The following is a 23,124-nucleotide window of genomic DNA, read 5'->3' as shown; positions in this document are numbered from 1 at the left end:
GATGCTGCAAGATGAGGAGTGAATCTCAGGGATGGTAAGCAAGAGAGCAGCTACAGCTCTGTGGGCTCTCTGGTGTAACTACCCCTGAGCACATAAAATGTGCCTGTGAGTAAAGGGGGTACATAAAAGGACATAATAAGCATCAGTGTGTCTTGTGTCTGTGCAACTGTGTATATCTCTCCCTACAGTTCCGAAGGAGGTCTCCAAACATTTGTACTCCTCTCCTCAGGTGGAGATGGGGGGCTGGCCTCAGCTGGGGAGTCATACTTTTTCAAGGACTAATGACTTTTACCTGAATGATAATGAACTGATGACACATGGAGGCCCCTGGGCTCTGGAGGGAAGCCAGAGAAGAACAACTAGGGAAACAGGAGAGGTTGGCCAGGTTTGGGGGCTCAAGGATCTTGTCTCTCAGAAAGCCCACTCCAGCTGTGTTCAGATTTTAGAGAATGAGGGGCTGGAGACAAAGGAGGCCCAGGACATGTTAGAAACATCAATATTCCCAGTCTGGCCTGCATGTCTCTTCCTGAACCCTGCTTTCTTCCATTCTCTGCTTTGCACTCAAGCTCAATCTCTCTCTCTCTCTCTCTCTCTCTCTCTCTCTCTCTCTCTCTCTCACCTTCCCAAAGCACTCACCTTGGCAATGGAACTGTGAAAGAGGAGGCTGGCTATTCCATTCTCCCAGGCTCAGCCTCTCTGACCCCCATGCAAAGCCAAGTCCTGCCCAGAAATGGAGGAATGTGGCCACTCCTCAGTATCAGATGCACAGAATTCTGAGATGGACAGGTTCACATAAGCAGGCCTTGGAGCACCAAAAACTGGAAAGCTGTCCCTTTGGACATGGAACCTGTCAAGGCTAATTGGCCCCAAGGATCTTTAATAATGGATTTAGGACCAGGTGAGTTGTCACTGGGGAAAGGAAAGGAGAGTTCAGAAACTTGCAGAGCATCGACACTGGAGGGACCTGGATTACAAAGCAGAATCTCTTCTCATTGGTCAGAAAAGTGACACCCTCCTTCAAAAGGTTTCAAGTGGAGCAAAGGGGGCCGCTTCACTGGAAAGTTCCTATCCTACACTCTACTGCCACCAAGAGCAGCCATTTCTCCCCAAGCTGGACAGATAGAGCCCCCTTAGCACAGCCCGACACATAGTAAGTGTTCAATAAATATTAGCTGTTGTGAATAGCCACATAATTTCCGGATAGCAAGTCTCTGAGGCTGGTCCCTACAGAGAAGGCTGAACCTCTAGGACCCTGGGAGTCAGGAAGGGTAGAGGCCAGTGGAAAGCAGGTTTGGTGCCAAGATGCTCAGCTGGAAGACCAAGGAGTCTGGGACCCTGGCCTCCATCGTGGCCTCTCATTCCCTTGCCCTGGCCTCCCAGGACCTCTGTCCTCCCCTGCAGGGAGTCCTCCCTGTGTCCCAGGCAGGCCCAGTGACCTCTCACTCAAGTCTGCAAATACATTCTTGGCGAGTCTTGGAAATGAAATTGTGCTCAACATTTGTATGGGGCTTTTCTGCCACCCAGCCCTTTACAGACATTAGCTAATTAAATGGAGGAGGAGCAGAAGGAGGAGGGCCTGGCCTCTGTAGTTGGGACTCTAGGCCCTCCTGACCTGAGCAGCTCCAGTCTCATTCCTCCCTCCTTCTTTCCCTTCAAGGTTGGACTTAGTTTAAAGGGGAAGCAACTCCTGGGGAGCTGGCCACTGAGGAAGAAAGCAAGGGAGGAGGGAGTTTGGCAATATACTGAGTAGGTTGGTGTCTTCCAGAGGTCATCGTGTCCCACTGCCAGCCAGATCCAGCAACCGGCTGGGTCTGAAAGTGCAGTTATACATCTGCCATGAATGGGTCAGCCACCTTCTCCCCCTTTGGAGGAGGGCATGAGGACAGACAGACAGTACTTAGAGCCAGAGTAGATTGTCAGATATCCTTCCCAGAGGGCTAAGGTATGCAGGGCACACAGATGTTCGGCCTGGTCTAGGGACAGGACAGGCCACTCAGACGACCTGGGAGTCACAAAACTGTACATCAGATCGTACCCTGGAGAGAAGCCCATAAACCTCTGCCCCCTCATTCCCTGCTCTTGCTTTCCCTGAGGGTTGGAGGGGAGCCATCCCAGTTTCAGTGGAATTTCTTGCACTGTCTACTCCCCATCGCAGACCCTACCTGTGCCAGAAGTAAAACCCATGAGGGAGCTGCCTTCCAGTGGACAGCAAGTCTATTCCCACCTAGGAAGGAGAGAAGGGGAGAGAGAGAGAGAGAGAGAGAGATAAAGAGACACACAGAGATAGAGATAGAGATACTGATCCTGGACTAGGACAGAGGGAGAAAGACCAAGAGAGAATGAGAAATCAGTTATAGAGACTGGCCAAATAAAGAAAGAGGCCATATTTCAGACTCAGACTATAGGAGAAAAGAAAGGAAGAAGCCCAAAACAGAGAGGGGGGCGGGGGGAGAAACGTTCCACAGGTGACAATGGTGTCAAGATTAAGGATTTCTTGGCACAGCCAGGGGCAGCCCCACGTAGGAATCCCTTAGGAAGCCTAAGACCTGCCAGAGGCCCCTGGAAGGAGAGCCACACCTCTCTGTCTCTCTCACCCAAGGACAGCATCTGCAGGTACCCACCTCAACTATGTGGCAGGTGTGCATTTGCCTCCTTGATCCCATCACAGGGACTACAAGCCTGAAGGCTTGGCCCCTTGTCCCATGGTGAGTATATCCAGGCCCCTCCCCAACGCCTAGGCCTGCTCCTGCCCACCCAGACCCCATCAGTCTGCCTGGGTGCTGACTGGGGAGTCAGGAGTACTGGAGGCCCCGCAAAGTCCAGCAGAGGAGGCCCTGACCTCCCCTTACCATAATTATCTGTCTCATAAAAAATAGGCAGTGAACTTCATAAACCAATTAACATTTCAGGGCCAGGGTACGGGTGCAACCAGAAGTCCAAGCAGCTCTGTCTGACAACAGTGGGAACCAACTCCAAGGGCAGAGCAGCACAGGGCCATGCCAGTGAATGCTCCCCTCCGCCCCGCCCCCCACTCAGGCCCGGCCTTAAAAGCTACGAAGCTCCTGTGGAGGCAACAGAAGAGGCTGAGGTAAAACCCAAGGAAGGACTGTCTGTGTGGCTGGTAAGGGCAGCAAACACGGGGATAGTTTCTTCCCTTTTGTGATCGGCAGCCCAGCAGAGCCTCGTTCCTCCCTCCACAGCCCTCTCTGGTTTTAGAAAGCCTCAAGAGCTTCCCAGCAAGTTACCAAGGCAACGACAGCCCAGCAGGATTCACAGTGACAATGGAGAGAAAGCAGAGACTGACAACAGCCCCACATCTCAGGGTGAGCAGGGAGGCAGAGGCTTTGGACCAGAGCAAACATCCTCTGCATCCCTGTTCAAGGAACTGTTTTCCTGCAGTTTGTGAGTTTACACGGCCCATTACCAGGTGGGTGAGAAGACGGCATTAAAGCTTCCCTCACTGCCCAGTGGGAAGGGGCGGTGTCTCTCCCACAGCTTCCCATAATGGCAGAGTTTGTAGCTCATGGCCCAGCTCATAAGCCAGGGTACCTCTGCTTTTAAAGGCCAATGGGATCCTCTTCCATAACCTCCTGTCCTCGCCATGATGGCCCCCTTGGGAGGCTGCTAAGGAATTGTGGCTTCAGGCTGCTTTGGAATCACACAGAAGCGAGTTTGGCTCTTGGCTCGGTCACTTTCTGAAATCCAGTGATCTCAGGCAAGTCACTTCCCTCAGTCTGTTTCCTTAGTTGAAAATGGGGATAATATGATGAACTGTCAGGACTTGATATCATACATATATAATATGCTTGCACAGGGCCTGGCACTGGATCAGTGTAAAAAACATTAAAGCTGTTAAATTTTTCTCATTAATATTACTATTTTAATTTTTATTATCATTAAGTGGGTGCCTAGTTTACTCATCTATAAAAGAGGGATCACAATTCAGTGAGTCGTTTGAAGATTACACAAGGCAAAGCATGTGAAATGCTTAGACCAACACTTTATCTATAGAAAGTGCTCAATGAACAGGAGTTGTTATTTTTGATTCCTGTATCCCTCTTCCCCTAAAGCCTCAGATTATATATCAAGGAGCCATTACTGAGATGGCCCAAACTCCTAGTTCCTTAAGCAGTAGGGGCCTTGAAAATGAGGCTTCTGGAATCACAAGTGTTGGAGTGGTCCTTCCCAGTGGCCAGGCCAGTGAACGCTCAACTTGCTTCTGGACCAGGAATGACTTTGACTTCTGCACTCCTTCATTTCCATCTCAGGAGCCTGAGCTTCTGTGAGCAGGCTGATGTCCAGCTAATGCCTAGCATCCTGCAGAAAAGGGGTAAAGGGTCATTTAGAATGGAAAAAGGTTTTATCTCCGCACAGAGGGTCAGATGCCAGGCTAGGGGAGGGGACACCAGAGAATGGATGAGAGGACCACGTGGGTGGGGCTACAATCCCTCTTAAAGGCATCTGTCTTTTGTCCATTGATCCAGCTGAGATCTCACTTCCGTGAGTTCTTGGATATGGCTGAGTCAACTGCAGACTGATAACCAAACTCTCAGATCTTCCTCCCTGACCAATATCAACGGCCTTCGGGGGCCAGTCACACTTCTGACCTTTGAGACCAATGAATAAGGCTAATTTGTGACGCAGTCTTCTTCCTGTCAGCCTGCTCCACACATCTGTGCCTCACTTGTCCAACAGTGTGAATTGCACAGGTGGGTGTCCCAGGGGTCTCCAAGGTGTGCCACAAGCTAAAGGGTGGGCTAAGACTGCAAATGGAAGAACTTCACGTGAAATCTCAGAGAGTGTCCTAGTTGACAGAGTTGGGAGACATAGGGAAAAGGCTACATGCAAACTACAGATTTTGCTTCTCTGCAGACTTCCAATCAAAGAAGATCCCATCCCTAACCTCAACTGCCCTGGAGAGCTTGAGAGTGAATGACTCCATGGGGGTGGGGTGGAGCTGTGGGGTGGAGCTGCTCAGGACCCCTAAGATATTAAGGAAAGTGAAGTACTTCTCATGCTGGACCCAGCCAGGGCCCCCAAAACTGTCTTTGTCTTTCTCTTCCTCTTACCCCCTTCCTCCGTATCCTGGAAGACCTATTGCTTTAATGTTCACAGCACCCCCGAGGCCTTGTGGGATGAGGTGGGGCTCCTGCAGAGCCAGACTCTAGAGAGAACCAGTGATTTTGGGTTCTGATGTTAGAAACCAGGTCTGAGGATGACTCAGTCATGTCCTTCCCCAGAATAAATTCACAGATTTGGGCCTGTGTCCTCAGCTCTGCTGGCAACAAAGCCTTTGTTTCCAGCCCAGAGATCCTATCTTCCACACCAGCAACCATGCCCTGGACTCTCCCCTCATTATTTGAACAGAGAAAACTTGGAGGTGCTAGAAGCTAAAGGCCAGGCTTTTCTTCTGGGGCTGTGTAACATGATACAGGTGTCACCCTCCCTGTGCCCATACATCAGTGCCCACACAGGCCCTGTTACTGGACAGGATGAACTCTTGAGGGCCAGTGGCTTTGGGATGACTAAGTAGGGATAATGAAGCCTGAGGGACACATGGAAAAGAAGCAGGAGCTTGGCCTTGGGAAGCTGCCCCCTTCCAAGGTTTCCCTGAGAAAAGTGGTTGCCCAGAAAGCCCCTGGTATGTCACCTTCAGGTCAGGAATGTACCACACCCCTGCTCAGCACTCCCTGCTTCACCCCACCTCTGACTCCTAGATATGTCCAAGAGGACAGATCTGAAAGAGAAAAAGGTTGTTTGTTTTGTTTCTGTTTTTTTTTGTTTTTTTGTTTTTCTCTTGATGAAGAACCTAGTAGGCAGGGCATGGGCAATAGCAACACAGATTAGGGGCGCCTGGGTGGCTCAGTTGGTTAAGCGTCTGACTTCGGCTCAGGTCACGGTCTTGCAGTTGGTGAACTCCAGTCCCATGTCTGGCTCTGTGCCAACACAGCTCAAAGCCTGGAGCCTGCTTCAGATTCTGTGTCTCCCTCTCTCTCTGCCCCTCTCCCACTCATGCTCTCTCTCTCTCTCTCTCTCTCTCTCTCTTTCTCTCAAAAATAAACATTAAAAAAAATTTTTTTAATTAAAAAAAAAATGGCAACACAGATTAATCTTGAAGTCATTGAGAAGAAAATTCAGCCCCCCAAAGATGGCCAAACCAGAGCTGGCTGCTAGGGACTATCAAGAGGCCAGGAATTACACTGTTCCCAAACTGGGACCCACCTGGGCTTGGCCATGGTTCCTAGATGGAGATTTGCCCTACAAGCTGACCTCCTAGGGGCAGTTTCCTTCCAGCCCAAGGAGTCTCAGGGACAAGCTAGAAAGGCCTCTTTCTCAAGCCTCTCTCTCTGTCTGCCAAAAAAAGATTGCTTCCAGTTCCCAAAGGGCCTGCCCTGCTCACCCTCAGATTGACAAGTGGACAGACAAAATTTCCAGTGTTCTCAGAGTCCAGGCTAAAGACAGCAGCCCAGAATCCTCTCCTTGGGATGACCCAGCAGCGCCCCCTGCTGTCTGACTTGGCTGAAGCCAGTTCAGGGCTAGAGGAAGGAAGGAGTGTTAAAGCAGATTATACTTGTCCCAACAGAAGGGGCCATGCTTTATGTTGCCTCCCCTATACAATGCCAGAGCCTGAATCAGAGCTAGAATTCCCGAGGGGCCACTGAGGAGAGGAATGAGCAGAGAGTTGTTGACCTGGGGGAAAGACACAATGGGACCCTGTAGGGTCCCCCCCTGCAGTGGTCTAGGCTAGGGCCTCTGGGCACATGCACAGTGCTCTGAGGAAGGTGTCCAGTTTGCAGATGTTTCTGGCTTCAAGAGACAAATCATGTTCTGGAGCAAAATCAGTTGCCTCATCTGAGCCTCAAGAAAGAAAAGGCTGTGCCACACTCAGAGAATCATCTCAGTCAGTGTGTGGTTGGACCGGGGGGGGGGGGGGGTGTCTCTGTCAGCCTTGGGGAAGACAGGAGAGTTCTCCCCAACAACTCCCCCAGGTGCCAGTGTGACACATCCAAATTTACTATTGATTATACAGATCAATAGCTGTTTCCCAAAAGACCTCTGGCTCTAAGTCTGTAAGCTCAGGAGAGACTTGAAGATGCTTCAGGTCTCTGTGGAGCTCCAACATTCTATGAGCCTATAGGATTCTACAGCCAATCCCTAGTGGTTGTCTTCTGTCCCAACCACACACTACTCCCTGCCCCCAGTTCTTTTTTTAATCTGATTTAAACCCATCTTGCTGCATCCTAAATAGTGGCAGCCAGGAGACAGGGGCTTCTTCCAACACTTCCCATTTTCAAGATCAGAGATGGAAAGACGGGGGAAAGAGACAGGACTTGGAGAAACTGACGAAAGAGGCAGAAGCAAGATTAAGGAGTGGAGAGATGACCAAGTAAGACCCAGCAAATATTTGAAAGAAACCAGTGACAGGCTGGCGAGGTGGGGAACAAGCCTCAACATTATGTCCAGTCATTCTCCCTCTAACATTTCATAGCTGCATCTCTGTGCACATGCGAAATGTAGGTGTAAGTGTACTCATGTGAACACTCACACACACACTCACTCATGTACTCGCTCACCCTTAGATTGTGAGGAAGGCCTGGCTGGGTGTGGGGTCAGAGGGGGTAGCAGTCCTCTTTTGCCCCCACCTGCATAATTATCTTCCCCTCTTCTCATCCCCCCTGCCTCCCAGCCTTCAAGCCTTACAGCACTAGGTCTTTGTGCTTTCAAAAGAGCTCCCTGCCTGAATGCCACCTCCAGGAAGTGCTGAGGGGGAGGATGGGAATGGAACGGAGGAGAGCTAGTTCTCTTCCTTCCAGAGCACCACCCCATCAAACATTCCCCCTCTACCTCCCCTCCTCTCCACCTCTTTCATAACTGCCAACAACAGCTGCAAAAACAGCCCTCCTCACCCTGAGCGGTGGGCTGCAGCGGTTTGTCTACTTCCCAGGGCAGGAGACAGATGGGGGCTGGGGTGGGGGGGTCTGGAGTAGCAGCATTCTCCGCAATGCCAATACTCTCTGCCTCCCTTCCCCCCATAAATTAAAGAACAAAAGGGAAAGAAAGCACTCCCAGTCAATCCCTCAGACACTTTGCACTTTGTGGTCATCTCTGCGGCCCCAAATCCCTACCCAGCCTGCTACAACCCTGCCCTCCCAAGGTAGCCTTTATTCTCCAGACCTTGGAAAGTCACTCTAGGATATCTCGCCCAAAAAGACAGATCTGCTCTTGGAATGCAGGGAGACAGTGATGAATTCACCCACACACTAGCAACCTACTTCCATTAACTCTTATGTCCAAATAATTTCTTTAAATCACCAAGGATGAGGCTGGGGGAGGGGAAGGCAAGTCTGTGACATCAATCTTCAGTGGGGATTCCTCCTTCAAACCCAGCCAGAGCCAGGCAGGAGAAAAACCTAGCACACACACACTCTGTGGCCTCCAGGGCAAAACAATGGAAATGAGACCTCAGCTCCCCACCCTACCCACCCCCCCCAAGGCCTTCCCTGACCTAAATTCTTCCCACCCATCCTCTCTACCTTGCATCCTTAGAAACACAAAACAGATAGGGGCTCACAGTAATCCTTCCTGGAAGTTTCAGGGCTCTGGCTGCTCCTAGGCAGGATGGGGCTGCCTCCTAGGAGCATCCTGACCCCTCAGGCAGACAAGAGAGCATCTCCTGTGTGACCAGTATCCTGGGGGATCCAAAGGGACAGGGCATGAGAAGGATAACTAAGATCTGTGCTGCAGTTCCCAGTTTATCACTCATTCTCAAATTACCCTACTTAATGCCTTTATTTTACAGAAAAGGAAGTGGAGACCCAGAGGGGTCAATTTGCCAAAACTAGCAGCTAAAAAAGGGACAGATCCGAGTTAAGCACAAGTCTTCCAAGTCTACAGACGGCTTCAGGCAGATTATGTCCTGGTAGAAAAGGGAGCCAGGAAGCAGATGACATTTCAGTTGCTAAGTGTGCCTACCCTACCCTTGGCTCTAGAACACAGGATCATCAGCTCAGACCTACGATTCTAGCCCCTGCCCTCCTTATAATGCCTGCCTTGTGCAAGCCAGCCTCCAGCTGGGAGGTTCATATTTTAGGAATGGGCCAGGTGGGGCCCCAAAGGCAGAGGGTCAGAAAAGGGAAATGCTGGCATTTCTCCAGGTCCCAGGAGCAGGAGAAAGGATGAGAGCTGGGCAGACTGGCCTGGGCAGGCCATATGGGAAGGCTGGGCTGTGGGAAAAGCGTACGTACAAGTGGCCTGGCAGACACATGGCTCTGCCCAATTGGTGACTTGAGCACTTGTTCTTTCATCCATTCTCCCCATTGCTTTCCAAACTGCCTGCTTCAGATGTGATTCTTTCCAAATGGGCCCCCCTCCCCTGATGAAGGGACTGGCATGTAGAGGGATGCTGTGGACTGATTCTAACATCATAGTCTTCTTCCAGCAGCAGCAGGCTGGAGAGCTGGCGGCCCAGACCACAACAGGAGCAGCTTGTGATGTTCTGTTCCAGCAGATTGGAGAGGGTTCCCCATGGCTCAGACCTGAGGCTGAGGAGCCAGGATGGAAATAGCGAAAAAGAGGAGGCTCCCAAGCTCTTGGCCAGCCAGCTAGTTAACTGGTGGCCTGAAATACAGGCGCCTGTATGAGCTCTCCGTGCCTAGAAGGAGAAAAGTCAGCATTATTTATCCCTGTGATTCTGATGGCTATTGGGGCTCAGTGTTGGGGTTCCCATTAAAAATGTTCAGGGGTACCTGGGTGGCTGAGTCTGTTAAGCGTCTGACTGGGTCTCAGGTCATGATCTCATAACTTCTGAGTTCAGGCCTCACATCTGGCTCTGTGCTAACAGCTCAGAGCCTGGAGCCTGCTTCAGATTCTGTGCCACAGTCTCTCTCTGCCCCTCCCCCACTTGCACTCTGTCTCTCTCTCTCTCTCTCCCTCTCCCTCTCCCTCTCCCTCTCCCTCTCTCTCTCACAAATAAATAAACATTAAAAAAAAAAAAAAGAAAGAAAAAAAAAAATGTTTAATCTGTTTTAGCCCCTGAAGTTCGGAGAAATGAGGAGAGGGTGAACATGAAGTAGTCAATGGCACTTGCTGGCTCCCTTCATGCCTCTTAATAACCAAGACTTATGGGGCAGCTGGGCAGCCCAGTAGGTTGAGCGCCCAACTTCAGCTCAGATCATGATCTCACAGTTCGTGAGTTTGAGTCCCACATTAGGCTCACTGCTGTCAGCATAGAGCCAGCTTCAGATTCTCCACCCCTCTTTCTCTGCCCCTCCCCCACTTGTGCTCTCTCAAAAATAAATAAAACATAAAAAAAATAACAGAGACCCACCTCCTGTTTCAAGTGCTTCATTGAAGGGGTGTGTGTTGATGGGCCGGGGGTGGTATCTTTGCCTCCTAGCATTTTATGGAGCTGCCAGTAGTTTGAGTTATCTAGTAGGACCAAAAACATCATGAGATGTCAAAGAGGAGCAAGAGAAAAATACTTTGAGAATGGATTCAAGTCATGGCCTCCTGGCTGGGATCTGGTCACCCTTAAATGAAGGTACTCCAAATATTCCCTCTGTAGATCAAAGCCACAGAACCCAAACTCTTCAAGAGTGACTGTAGAAGAAGCAGCAATATAGAACCACAGAGTCTTAGAGTTAAATGATTCTCAGGGATCCCCTAGATTCTAGGCGAAAGGCCCTCATCACCTACGCGGTGACAGAACAAAATAAGGGCTTTTGGATTTTGAAGGGGGAAGCGGGTAATGCAGAAGAGAGACTTTCATTCATAGGGGTACTCAATGAATGCTGAATGAAGGCCCCTGGTGCAAGAATATGTTTCCAAAGGAGCCTATTATCCTCGAATGTGAAGACAGAGAAGGCTGGAGTAGGACTGAGGGGTCTTGCTATTTCAGCCAATGTTATCAGAGGGCATACTATGGCATTTGTACCAAAATGGAGGCGGGAGGTTGGGTTACTATTACATGGGCTCCCAAAATTGGCATGAATCATTCTCAGGACACCTCTGAGTCTATCTGGGCCTTGATCTTTGTCTAGACACTTCCTCTCCAGCTGAGGCTGGGAAGTTGGTGCAGACACTCACAGTGTCACTCTTCAGAGCCCTGCCATTAAGGAGCCTGATTAGCAGAACCCCATGCCGGGCAGCTAATGGGTTGGAGACATTAAGCATAAATGGTTTCCCAGACATTGGCATGAGCCAGAGCCCAGGAAGAAACAAATATTTTAATCTCAAAGAAACAGAAGTGTGGGAGGGGAGTTCCCTCTGCTTACTCCACATCAATTGTTCTCCCAGCCTCCACCTGTAACAGTTTCTGCTATTCTCAGGTCTTGTGATTCCCTGTCTGAGGAGGGTGAATTTATGGCAGGAGGGGAACAGACCTTCACTCACCCCGACACATGGCAATGGAAGAAGTTCTCAAAGATTTACAGGGAGGGAGATTCCTGGGTCTGACTTGGCCACAGCCCTATTGGTCAGGAAATCCTTGAGTTAATCTTGTGATAACTCAAGGCCAATCTCTCTGTGGCTGGAGAATGGGGGGAAATGACTGGAACAGACTATCAGGGATGAGGCACCTTGAGACCCAAATTAGTTGCTCTAGTCCAGTGGTTCTCCCAACATGGTTGGGACCAGCAACATCAATATCATCTGAGAACTTGCTATAAATGTAAATTTTCAGTCTCTATCCCAGATCTACTGAATGAGTAAACTCTGGATGTGACAAGATTGTGTTAAAAAAAAATTTTTTTTAAGGTTTTATTTATTTTTGAGACAGAGAGAGACAGAGCATGAGCAGGGGAGGGGCAGAGAGAGAGGGAGACACAGAATCCAAAGCAGGCTCCAAGCTCCGAGCTGTCAGCACAGAGCCCGACACAGGGCTCGAACTCACAAACCATGAGATCAGAACCTGAGCCAAAGTTGGACACTTAACTGACTGAGCCACCCAGGCACCCCGACAAGATTGTGTTAAAACAACATTGTTTTAATAAGCCCTCCAAATAGTTGCAATGTGTGTTTAAGTTTGAGAACCACTGCTTTTGGCTCTAGTTCAGATGGAAGGGGAATGTCAAGAGAAAGAAAAATTAGGAGAGGATGCAACAAGCAGCCTCATTAAAAGGAAAAAAAAATTCAATTCCCAGTGTGGAAAGCCAAACCTAGGCCACCTTCCTCTGATCTTCTTGGGCTGTAAATGTCATAGCAATGTCTAAGCAGCCCTGCACGAAGGAGTCTGGGGAAAATAACTAACCCTGGTCCTTTGCATTTTTCCAAGGGCAGGAAAGGATAATGGACAATCATTTCATGTAATATATCTCCTACTCATCTTCTCTGAGCTACCTTTTCATCCAGCTGGGCCTCCTCAAGACTCTCATCCCTCCCCTCTATCTCCCTACCCTTCTGGTCACCCCATTCATCTCATGTCTCTTTCCTCATCCAATGAATGATAACTGCTTCAAACAGTTTCTTAAGCATATCAGTAGTGAGGCCCTATTCCACAGGGAGTAAGAGGAAAAAGCCCACCATAACCTACAACTATAACCTATAAGGGGGCAGCCTTTCTTCATACCCTCTCCTCTTTCCCCATTCAGGTCACACCAGTTCATGGTGCTGCCATAAAAAAAGAGAGGAGCCACTTTTTCCATGACTTTTTATACCATACCTGAATAGGTACCTTTAGACCTTGCAAAGAAAAAAAAAAAAAAAAAAAAAAAAAGGACAAAACTTAGGCTGCTAACCAGTCTGTAAGTTTCCTGAGGGCCAGATCTGGCCTATAGCTTATTCTCCTTTTATATCTACCATACTAGATACCCTAACACACGAGATGCCTAATGAATATTTGATAAATTGAACTGAAGGAAGTGCCCAGAAGTAAGACACTAATGAGTCTCTGCTGCCACACTAGAAATACAAGAGAGATCAAGAAATGGGTCCTCTCTGAAATGATTAGGAAGGAAACCCTGTCCTGCCACCTTTCTGCCCAGGCACTGCTATCTTCATCCATTCACCATTCAACAAGCACGTATAGCACACCTGCTCTATGTGGACCCTAGATCTCGTGTTCTAGTGGGGAGAAACAAATGTAAAGTAGGTAAACATATAATATTTCAGGTGGTGTCAATTGCCTTGGTAAAAACAAAGTAGTGTGAGGGGGCTATGGGCAGTGGGAATTGGAGTCAAGAAAAGTGCTGTGCGAGGTGGCATTTGAGCAGATACCAGAAGCGAGTGAAGCAGCTACACTGGCAGCTATCTGGGAGAAGAGTGCTCCAGGCAAAGGGAACAGCAACTGCCAAAGCCCTGAGGTGGGGGCATTTTGCAAGGAGTCAGCCTGGCAGGAGTGGAGTGAGCAAGGGGGAGATTGGCAGGAGATGAGATCAGAAAGAAATTGGTGCCTAGGGGCACCTGGGTGGCTCAGTCAGTAAAGCGGTTAAGCGTCCAAATTCGGCTCAGGTCATGATTTTGCAGTCTGAGTTAGAGTCCCGCGTCGGGCTCTGTGCTGACAGCTCAGAGCCTGGAGCCTGCTTAGGATTCTGTGTCTCCCTCTTTCTCTGCCCCTCCCCTGCTCGCACTGTCTCTTTCTCTCAAAAATAAACATTAAAAATTAAAAAAAAAAAAAAAGAAGTTGGTGTTCAAATTTCATAGGGCCTTGCAGATAATAATAAGGATTTTAGATTTCATTATGAGAAAAAAAGTCATTAGAAAGTCCTGCACAGAGGAGTGACCTATTCTCATGGTACAGGACTATTTTGGTTGTTTTGAGGACAACCTACAGGGGGTAGAGCAAAAGCAGGGAAACTACTTAGGAAGCTATGGCAGAGCCTATACATTTTTGCCCCAAATTCATTCTCTTTCCACATTTTAGCTGAGCACAAGGCTTCTCACAAAGAGAACTACATTTCCCAACCCCTCATGCAGCTAAGTGTGGCCATATGACAAAATGCTGGTTGATGGAATGTGAGCAGAGGGATAGGTGCAACCTTTGGGTCATGTTCTTAAAGGAAGAGGGCTGCCCTCCACTTCTTCCTTCTCCCCTCTCCACAGGCTGAAACCTCATGGGCACAATAGTGCCAGGTGGACCAGCTATCTTGTGCCACAAGATAGAAGTCACATGATGAAGATGACAGAGCCTCAAGCCCTGAGAAGCTACGGTCCCTGACAGTGTGGAAGGACTGTATCAACCTGGCTATTATGCACAGGTTCACACTGGAGAAAGAAGAAATCTTCTATCTTGTATAAAACCCTGTGTTTCAGAGACCCTGAAACAGCCTAATCTATACTGAAACCAATTCAGAAGCGATTGCAATTGTCTAGGCAAGTAATGATGGTGGCTCTGATGAGGGTAAGAGTGGTGTATCTAGAGATTAGTGACAGGATTGTGGAGTAATTTAAAGGGCAGAACTTATACCATTTTCTGAGGAATTGGATAAGGGGGCACTAAAGGAAGAGAAGAACCAGGAATGACTTTGAAGTTTGGGGCCTGGTAGAATAGAGTTGCATTTATCACAAGGCAGAAGACTGGGGGACCAGTGAGTCTGAGAGGTCCATGAGTGACATTTACATGGAAATTTCAAGGAGCAGCTGGATATGAGTCTACAGTTCAGGGGAGAAGTAGGGGCTGAAGATAGTCATTTGGGATTCATCAACATACAGCTGGCTTTAATGCCCTGAGATAGATGTAATTACCTAGGGAGTGAGAGTGGATAAGGGAGAGTGCCAGGGTGGAGAGAGGGTGGTGGTGGTGATGACAGTCCCAGGTCATCGTGGAGATGTGGAAAATGCTATGGAGCCAGCACAGGAGACCATGGAGGTAGGAGAACGGAGGTAGGAGAGGTGTCATGGAAGCCAAATGAAAAGGGTGTTTTAGGAAGGAACGAGCAACCATCCATGTCAAGGTGGCTGCCCGAAAGACTAAGAGATGACCATGACTGCTGAAATTGGCAACAGGGAAGTCATGGGTCACACTGACAAGAAAATTTTCAGAGGAGCACTGAGGACAAGAGAGAGAGGAAGAACGGAAGTGAGACAACTCTGAATTCCTGGCAGGTAGAAATCATCCCAGCAACCTAACTTCCACCCTTCCTATCACAGTTGCAAACATTCTGAAGTACATGAGGACCCCTAGCAGCCCTACCCAGCTCTCCCTCCCCACATGTCTGAATGACCCTCCTGTCTCTCATCTCCCAGAGTCCCCAGGTTCTGGAGCCTAGGCCTCCCTCAGCTCTGCCTCTGTCCTGCCGGCTCCCAAGGCTGCTCTCAAGGACTGCCTGGGCAAGCTAGGCAGCCAGGCCTGACTCTCTTGGATCATAATTAGTGCTGCTGCTGAGGATGTTTGGCCCCTGTGGAATAGCAACCTGGGAAATTCTGATACTTCCAATTTTCCCCCTCAGTGCTTTCCCGGATACAATTTCCCAGCCAGAGCCTGTGCTCCAGCCCTGGGCCCTGGCTGCCTGCTCATCAGGGAGAGTTAAGACAGTGCCCTGGATGCCATTCCAGAGGGCTTAATCAGATAGCTGAAGCCATCTCCTGGCCATTATCACAGCATCATCATATTAACACAGGCACCGACTTTGGGGGAGGTAGAGGTGGGGGTTTCTGTGAGGAAGGGGTGGGGGCAGCTCCACAGAGCACACAATGAGTATCGCTAGTGATGTGATCAGAAAACTGATGGCTAGGAGAAAGAAGGCCTCCCAGAAGAGCTCTGGAATTTCCAGCAGAGATTCACTCTTTCCTGAAAAGAAGACTCCCTCCCCGGTGCTCCTCTATCTAGAGAGAGAGCCTCAGCAGTCAGAGCTCTGGACACTGCCCCATGGCCCAGCATCCCCAGGCGGGGCCTGCTCAAATCTCTGACCCAGCTCTGCTCTGCCCCAGCAGCCTCAAGAACTGGCCTCTTGCCCTGGGAAGTGCTCAGCTCAAAACAGTCCTATCTCCCAGGTCTGGACACTTTATTTCAGGGCGTCAGGCTCTCTAGGGCAGGGAGCTGGGCAGGCGGAGGGGAGCATGCCTCAGGGCCTTGGTAGAGAGCTAATGAGTTGCCTTGGATTAAGGGCACTGGGATTAATTGGACCTTGGCTTCTGCTACAGAGGATAAAGACAGAAACTAGCATTTATAAGGCCCTGCTACATGGGAGATCAACATAAAGTCTTTATTCTTTCATGTAAAAAACATATAACATAAAACTTGCCATTTTTAAGCATGCAGTTCTGAGGTATTAAGTGCATTCATGTTGTGCAACCATCACCACCATTCCTCTCTAGAACTTTTTTGTCTTCCCCAACTGAAATTCTGTGTCCATTAAACACTAACTCCCCTTGATGTAGGGTCTTACAAATTTATCTCTGGTAATCCTTATTGTGGAATAAGAATAATCTCCATTTTTACCCATGAGGACACTGAGGAAAAGTAGTGCTGCTTTTCCCAAGCACAGACAGGCAAGGAGAAGACTTGAATCCCAGTCTGCTCAGTCCGAATGTGTGCCTTCTGTGCTTCCCAACCTGAGCTGCCCAGGATGGGAATGGCATCACTGAGTGATGTCACTGATGACTAGTGACTTCATACATGATGTCGCACACCAAACTATGGCTGGCAGTGCGAGGGCTTCTAGCCCGTGTGGTTTGTACTTCTCAAAGCAAGGCCAGGCACTATTCATCAGTCTTTTGATGACCTCACAGCACCCAGCAGGAGAGGGTCTCTGACATGTCCTTCTTTAAACTGGTAGCTCTCTCCAAAGTTGACTTTGTTCATTTCCAGGGTGTTGGGCCCCTGACACTCTTTAGGGTCTTCCCCGCTGCAGTGTGAAATAATGAAAGGAGCTCAGGGTGTGTAGTCAGATGGGCTTCAATTGGGATTCTGACTCTCTTACTCTATAACCATTTGAGTCTAACTCTTATGGACAAAGAGACCCCCTCAAGTTAACTCAAGCATATAAGGTTCATGTCAGTGTGTATGAGGAACCAATGGGGCCTCTCTGAACACTCCAGGGGCAGATGCTGAAGTTGGGAAAGAACCTAGATTCAAGACTCCTTGTTGGCTGGAGATCCTGGCTCTTCCTTGTCAGGCCCTACCCACCCTTAATGTGATTCAGCTACACTGGGCAGGTCGGCTTCTCTTCCAGGCTCTGGATACTCCTGGGTTACTCTATGCTTTAGACTCTGAATCTGATTGGCCTAGATTGTCTTTTTTATATCAGGCCATAAATTAGAGGCAATTGGCCAGCCCATAAAATGATTGACCTTGGATCAGAACCTCCTCTGGTCCAATCACCTAGGGCAGAAGAGGGTAGAGGAGGGTAAATGGAGGTTTAAGCAGGGGCTGGGGGGAGGTGTCATGTAGTATATAATATGGCCTGCAGCCAAGTTTTGGCCAGTACAGAAGCTCTTAAAGAGGGCTGTGGAATGGGTAAGTAAACAGGTCTAATATACTATATTAAGTGTGTAAGTTACTTAACCTCTCTGGGTCTGTTGCTTCCTCATTTATACAAATGGGACAATAATTCTTACCTCATATTGCTGTTGCGAAGACTAAAGGAGAGAACAAATCTCAAAGTGCCTGACATGGGTCAATAAATGCTTGTTTCCCTTTCTTCTTTCAGGAAAGGCCACTTCCAGTGCTATATTGACCTCAGCTGAAAAGGACTCCAAGAAGTGGTCCTGTCTCCTGCAGCAGATTGAATTCTCCCTGAGGACAAACATCATGACTCATTCTCTTTTTATTTTCCTCTTGGCACCTCCACTTGATATATTTTATTCTCTCTTGCTGAAGTGGGCCTCCCAGCCAATCATCTAGTTGGAGAAGAGATGAGGAATCCTCTTTTCTATTCCTGAAGGGACAGTATTGCTAGCTAACACTCTCCAAGAACCATGGGCAGCATGAGTGATGGAGAACAAAAAGGGCTCCTATGTCAAAAGGAAGATGAATGTGCCCCTGTGATTAGGAGGACATTTTGATGGAAAGCATTGGACAAGACAGCATTTGTCTTTGAAATGCTAGGAGACAATGAAAATAAAAATGGGTCTTCCCCCAACTCAGGGGCCTGGGGCAAAAGATTTAATTTTTCAGTAGTTAATCTATGTTCAGAGGAATTGTCCTAGGCCTCATTCCATCTTGGACTCAGCAAATATTTACAGAACGTCTGCTCTCATCGAACTTACAATCTCTTCAGGGAGAGACACTAATCAAACAATCCTGCATGAATATATAAGTACAAACCAAACTATGATGAGCATTATTAAGGATAAGAATCTTTTCAGTAGAGCATATACCAAAGAACCTGACCTAGTTTGGGGAGTTAGACATATTAAAGATCTTGATCTTTGTCTTGAGAGCAATGGGAGGTCACTGAAGGGTTTAAGCAGGGTTTTGCATGATTAGATTTGTGTTTTAAAAAGATCACTCACTACAATAAAGGGGGACCATTGTGGTAATTCCAGCAAGAGATAATGATGTCTTTGACTTTGGTAGTGGTGGTAATGATGGCTATAGAGAGAAGTTATGGACTAAAAAGATATTTAGGAGGTAAAATTAGCAGAACTTGATGATAGACTGGATATGGGGGTAGAGTGAATGTGGTCAGGATGAGAATTCCAGCTTGTATAACTGTATAGAAGACAACATGGAAGAACACCACAAGTTCTTAGACAGGGTACCCTTGGGGAACTTTTGTGATGTCCAATACCAATGTTAAATTGGCAGCCGGATACATGGGTCTGGAGCCTAAGGAGAAGTCAGGGCTAGAAAAATAAATGTGTGGGTCATTTGCATAGAGGTAGTTCAAAGACAGTAGAGGAATTCACCCAAGGAGAGTAAAGAGTGAGAAGAAAAGAAGATCCAGGAGCAAATCCTAAGAAAGTCAGACATGTCATTTAGAGCTGTGGTTCTCAAAATATAATCCATGGACCCTTGGGTGGTTCTCAAGAGCCTAAGCATCCACAAGGTCAGAGCTATTTTCATAACACCATTAAGACATTATTTGCCTTTTTCACTGTGTTGACATTTGCACTAATAGTACACAAACAATAGGGGGTAAAATAGTTTATACCTTAGCAGAAATCAAAGCATGACACAAGTACTAACAGTCTTTATATTCTTCACTGCCATGCACATGCAGTAAAAAAATAAATAAAAATAAAAATAATAAAAATAAATTTACTATCACTTAGGAATGTCCTTGATAAAATAGTAAATATTATTAATTTTTACTAAATCTGAACTCATTTTTTTCTTAGCAGGCTCTATGCTCAACATAGGGCTTGACTTCATAACCCTGAGATCAAGAGTTACATGCTCTCCAGACTAAGCTAGCCAGGGGCCCCTAAATCTCAAATCTTTTTTTTTTTTTTAAGTTTATTTATTTATTTTGAGAGAGAGAGAGAGAGAGAGAGAGAGAGAGAATATGCACATGAACACACCTGAGCAGGGAAAGGGCAGAGAGAGAGAGAGAGAGGGAGAGAGAGAGAGAGAGAGAGAGAGAGAGAGAATCTCAAGTAGGCTCAGCTGTCAGTGAGTGCAGAGCCCAATGTGGGGCTTGAACCCAGTAACTGTGAGATCATGACCTGAGCCAAAATCAAGAGTTGGACACTAAACCACTGAGCCACCCAGGTGCCCCCTAGATCTCACTTCTTGAGTATATCTTTCTAATATTCTGGCTGCAGAAATACCAAGTACACATAAACCACTTCTGCTGTAACCCAAGCACAGTGGTTGTCTCCAGGGAAATCACTTCTGCAACTGTTTCAGTTTCAAGCTCAACTAGCCTCTTTTCTCATGGAACATCATTTTTACTTGAAAGAATGACTGAAAGACAAACTAAGATTATTCAGATAGGAGTGTATGGCAGACAGTTTCCCCAAAATGAACAAAGTAAGCCTGTCACTTCAAGGAAAACAACCAACAGTATTTGTTGCCAATGATAAAATGTAGGTTTCAAGGAAAAATTAGAATTTTGGAACACTTGTATCTGCCACAAGGAGCTTGAGAGTTCCCAATGCTTAAAGGTTTCTCTGATGAGATTGATGGTGGTAGAATGAATATGACTTTTAAAATATTATATAATGAAATGTATTAACATTTGGAAGATCTGTGTAACTCAAAGGATCTATATTTTCCAAATGACCAATGTGTGATGTTGAAAAATCTACTCAAAGCATAAGCCAATGGATTTTACTGTAATAGAGTAGGAATTATTTGATATGATTCGGTTCCACATCACAAGTAACCCTTAAGAAACTGCCATGTGTTGAGTTTTGGTGTAGTATCAAAGAAAACGATCCACCATTATGTGAAAGCTAAAATATTCCTGTTTTCAACTCTTCAAATACTTCAACCAAAACAACAGACTGAAACTGAAAGAATGCAGAAGAAGAAATAAGAATCCAGGTATTAAAAAGATTTGCAAAAATGCAAAACATGCCAATCTTACCACTAATGTTTTTGGTTTTAAAAAATATAGTTCTGGGGCACCTAAGTGGCTCAGTCAGTTAAGTGTCCGACTTTGGCTCGGGTCATGATCTCATGGTTTGTGAGATTGAGCCCTGCATCAGGTTCTGTGCTCACATCCTGGAGCCTGCTTCAGATTCTGTGTTTCCTTCTCTCTCTGCCCCTCCCCCACTTGAGCTCTGTCTCTCTCTGTCTCTCAAAAATAAATAAATGCAAAAATAAATAAATAAATAAAATAATTTTTTCTAAATATAGTTCTTTTCAACAAAATGTGTTATTTAACATATAATGGGTTATTGTTATTTTTAAATGGATTAATATTCTTTTAATTTCTGGGTTTTAATTTTTTTAACTTTTTAAAAGTTTATTTCTTTATTATTTTTTTAATATTTATGTATTTTGGGGAGAATGCAAGTAGGAGAGGGGCAGAGAGAGGAGGACAGAGGATCCAAAGTGGGCTTTATGGACAGCAGTGAACCAGATATGGGGCACAAACTAATGAACTGTGAGATCATGACCTGAGCCAAAGTGGGACATCAACCAACTGAGCCACCCAGGCTCCCCATTAAGTTTACTTGTGTTGGAGAGAGAGAGAGAGAGAGACAGAGACAGAGACAGAGACAGAGAGAGAGGGAGGGAGTGCACATGTGAGCAGGGGAGGGGCAGAGAAAGAGGGAGAGAGAAAATCCCAAGCAGGCTCCATGCTGTCAGCATGGAGCCAAATGTGGGGATCAACCCCATGAACCATAAGATCATAATCTGAGCCAAATCAAGAGTTGGAAACCTAACCAACTGAGCCACCCAGGCCCCCCTGGGGTTTTAATTTTTAATACAGCAAATGTCAGTAGATATAACCCACATCAACAAAAGCTCTGGGAGACCCTCAGTAATTTTTAAGAGTGTGAAGGAATCTTAAGACCAAAAAATTTGAGAACTGCTGACTTACAAACTGCAATCCCCTCATTTTAAGAGGTCATTTTATACAACTCCATGAACAAACTGCTTGGAATAAGGTGTATCTCCTAATTCGTAAATATCTCTAAGGAAGAAGAAACACCACAATTCATACATAGGCACAATGTTTTGGAGCTGCAGAGATGGGCCTTGCCAGTTTTCGAAAGGGACCAGGAAAGGTCCCCCATCAGAAACCCCCCACCCTGTCCCTCTCTCTTCCCTGGAAAGGTAATGGCTTAAGTGGTCAGTCAAATTTAATATCTTACTCTATAGTGCCACCACCTCTTCCCACCAGCACACCTAATCCTTGATTTTTCAATCTAAGGCTGGTGGAGGCAGGTGCTAAGAGGAAGGGAACATGAAGGGGCAGATAGGGTCAGATGTGTTTCTGAAATGCCAGCACATTCAATTTGTTGGGTATTTTGTGTGAATTTCCTCTTGAGTTCACAGGCTCCTAACTCAGCAGAATTAAAATGGAATGAAGTAATTAGAGCAGCAGACTGCAAGGATGTTCTGGGCCTGGCACACACAGGAAATGTGGGGCAGAGAGAAAGGAAGGAGAGAAGAGGGCCTTAAAGCAGAGGGCTATGCAAGAGACCCATCCCAAGAGCCAGCTCCTTAAGAAAGCCTCCCCCTACCTCTCTAGTCCCTGGATCAGCAGCTCTTTCCTCAGCTGTGCTTCCTGAGAAGCTACTCCTGGCCTGGCTCCTCTTAACCAGGCCACAACCTTCCTCTCTAACACCCTTTTCAGACACTCCCACCAGATACACCTTCCTACTGCTCCTACTAAACTCATCACTCTCCTCCTACAACATGGTTCTTTGTGCCTTTGGACATGCATTTATTACACTGCACTGAAATAATTGCTCACATGTCTGAGTCTCCAATGAGAGCAGTGGCTCTCCAACCTCTGGATGTCAAGCAAGCATTTCATCCTATTCACTAAACCACCCTCCACCTCAAAATAAGACTGTCTATGCTGATTCCTAAAGTAATTTAAACCGACAAGCCTTACGTTTTATAAACAGGATGATGTGGCTTTGCTACAGCATGGTGGGTTGAGCTTAGGTGCTAATGCTTCATTGCTAGCCAGTGTGATTGGCTAGGTGATATGACTGCAGGGATTGATGTATGAGTTATTTACATCTGGGTCATGAAAACCTCGAACGCCTGGCTAATTGTGATAAAAACTTGACCATTCCATTATACCATAAGAGACAGGGCCAGAGGCCCTCTACTCTGAGGCATCCCATTTCTAGTTCACCAGCTTTTCCTGTTAAACTTGCTGGATCTGTCTATAGAATTGCTGTCCTTTTCCCAGCCAGATGAGATGAACTCAGAACTCCTGAGCCTATAGGTTCCTGGAACATCAGACATACCCTCTTTCTTCTGTCAGGAAGAGCAACTGCTCTCAAGAGAGGAAATTCCTGAATCCTGACTCTCTTGCAACCAGGGATTCTCCCTCCCCACCCCCCCATTCCTGACTCTACAGTGGGTGGGAAATGGCAGGAGAGTCCACTTTTGTCTCAGTCATGCCTGGTAAATCTATGTTCCCTTCATAGGTTTACTCCTTTGGATGAAAAAGGCCTTCTCTTAGTACTACCATGGTAATGAGGAACTAAACCCTTAACCAGTAAATTTCCCTCACATACATAATTTTTAAGATATGACAAAATACTGCTGACTTTTCATTTTGCCAAGTAAACATAAAACAAAGCAAAACAGAACCCTTTTTCATCTTT

General features: G+C 47.1%; 1 protein-coding gene and 1 long non-coding RNA gene across 2 annotated transcripts in view; both read right to left on the bottom strand.

The window, feature by feature from the left end:
• Positions 1–23,124, bottom strand: part of CTNNA1 (catenin alpha 1) — a 320,760-nt gene that overhangs the window by 260,132 nt on the left and 37,504 nt on the right. The gene's annotated exons all lie outside the window — the stretch shown is intronic.
• Positions 3,445–19,154, bottom strand: LOC123580519. The gene is made up of 3 exons (XR_006703343.1): positions 17,494–19,154; positions 10,328–10,428; positions 3,445–4,317 (listed from the first exon to the last, which is right to left on the bottom strand). It is a non-coding gene; the product is annotated as an uncharacterized LOC123580519 (long non-coding RNA).

Source organism: Leopardus geoffroyi, chromosome A1, assembly GCF_018350155.1.
Source record: "Leopardus geoffroyi isolate Oge1 chromosome A1, O.geoffroyi_Oge1_pat1.0, whole genome shotgun sequence".
Classification (NCBI taxonomy): domain Eukaryota; kingdom Metazoa; phylum Chordata; class Mammalia; order Carnivora; family Felidae; genus Leopardus; species Leopardus geoffroyi.
Note: the sequence above shows the minus strand (reverse complement) of the source record. Positions and strands in the feature narration are given on the sequence as shown.